The sequence below is a fragment of the Neltuma alba genome, unplaced genomic scaffold (assembly GCF_004799145.2).
Source record: "Neltuma alba isolate B1F8T4 unplaced genomic scaffold, ASM479914v2 tig00003932_pilon, whole genome shotgun sequence".
NCBI lineage: Eukaryota > Viridiplantae > Streptophyta > Magnoliopsida > Fabales > Fabaceae > Neltuma > Neltuma alba.
This window is the reverse complement of record NW_021633485.1, coordinates 64007-65969: the sequence shown is the minus strand read 5'-3', so window position 1 is coordinate 65969 and position 1963 is coordinate 64007. Positions and strand designations below refer to the sequence as shown.

Genomic DNA, 1963 nt, shown 5'->3' with positions numbered 1-1963 from the left:
TGACTTTCTTAAAATATCCTTGCTAATCAAATGTATTGATTAAAACTATCATTGTTAGAAGGGCTACTTTGGAAAAAAAGTATAAATATGAGAGATAAATAGATTGGGGTCTGATATTTAGGACTAAAATAAGAGTAAAATAGGGTCTTATATTAAGAATTGGAGGTAGTATTAAACAAAATCCCAGACACAAACACACAGTCAAAGAAGCATAATTTTAATGGTTGGATTAAGTAAAAGCGCTCAATTTCTGTTAAATAAAATCGATGGTCCAAATCTTGTAAATAAAAAAAATACTAGCAAAGTTATACTTAGTAAAAGCCGGCAATACTCAAATATAATATGGTATATTGCATATAAGAGAGTTAATAAAATTAATAAGGGTGACTTTCAGCTATTTTTGTTATTAGAAGCTGCCAAAGTAAACGAAAGCAATTAAGGACAAGAAACAGTCAAATGGGTCGAAACCAAAGGAATAAAAAGTCGAAGGTCACCCTATAGAACATCGTTCTCTATATATATACATATGTATCGTCTTTATCCCCTTCAACTCAAACTTGAAGGCAATCCTCTATATTGAGTATATCTATACCTGATACTGATAAATCTTATTATCACCAAACATGGCTGCCTCTCTTTTCAAGTTCACTGTCTTCCTCTGCATTGCCCTCGTCCTTTTCTCTCCCAACGGTTAGTTTATACCAATCATCACCAAACACCCACCTTTTTTCTGTCTTACATTTGAAGAAGGTTAAGAATCTTCACATCAGTTAGCTTAAGTTATTAGCAGCCGAATAATACTGTTCACCTCTACGTAAATGCTAATTTTGAACACTTCGATCGTATGAAAGCATATAGATTTTCACCCAACTCGCCAAATAACTTTTTATGGGAAATTTTGTTTTACAAGAGAGTCACAGACACACGTAGGTATTGAGAAGTGCGTGCGTGCGTGTGTGGATTGGTGCACATCATCCTACTAGTCCAATTCGAGTTATTTATACATACATCTTCACACAGTGATGCGTGGATTGTTTCCATATGGGTTAATGGATGTGCATGGTCTCTTACGAGAGAGTTTGGGTTTGTGTTTTATGCAGAGAATGTTGCAGAAGCGAAAGTTTGTCCGAAACTAAGCAAAACATATTATGGGGTTTGTAGCCACGATTTTCACTGTCATGCTAAATGCTTAAAAGAGGGAGCCTATCAGGGAAGTTGCAAATATCCTTATCATGGTGCTCATAAGCGTGCTTGCTTTTGCTACTACAAGTGCTGAGGCAAAGCTATAATAACATGCCTGCTTGCTTCCTTATCATGCTCATCTCAAGCAGTTCCTGTCTGTGCTTTATATGTAATGGATATATAACATAAATAAATATAGTGCTTTCAGTTAAAGCACAACGACGAAGGTGCTTGGTTTTACGTTAGAAACCACAAAAATCATGATTTTGGTGCTTTTTAACATGAAGCCAAACACACTTATATGTTATTTCTCATGGTTATGTTTGGCGGCTGTTAGGCTGCTTATGTCTTTGTGTGGTGTGTTGTCGATTACTTTTATGTTCTTTCTCATGATTTGCTTTGTGTCTTTTGTATGGATATATACGAATGGCATATGTTTACAGTTATATATAATGAAGGGTTCAGTTGTTTAAAAAAAAAAAAAAAACACTACGCGTCTGTTTGCTATTGCGAGCAGGGTCATTGTATTTCATATGTCTTGTATTTAGTTATCTACCAAACACGTCATCCCACTAGAATACAGACAATACCAAACAATACAACTCATATTCATATATGAATCAAGTGTCTGTCTCTTTCTGAGACCTCACGATGGATCTAAGTAATATGGTATAGAATTATCCAGAGAAGAAGAAACAGTCACAGAAAATAACTAAAAGTCAAATATGCAAAAAAGGCACAAATCTAAAGGGAAGTTTGAGTAGAAACCAAATTATGATTT

At 34.7% G+C, this 1963-nt stretch overlaps 1 long non-coding RNA gene across 1 annotated transcript; it reads left to right on the top strand.

The window, feature by feature from the left end:
• Window positions 1-601: 601 nt before the first annotated feature.
• On the top strand, window positions 602-1583 carry LOC114743085 (uncharacterized). The gene is made up of 2 exons (XR_003739966.1): window positions 602-690; window positions 1101-1583. It is a non-coding gene; the product is annotated as an uncharacterized LOC114743085 (long non-coding RNA).
• The last annotated feature ends 380 nt before the right edge of the window (window positions 1584-1963 follow it).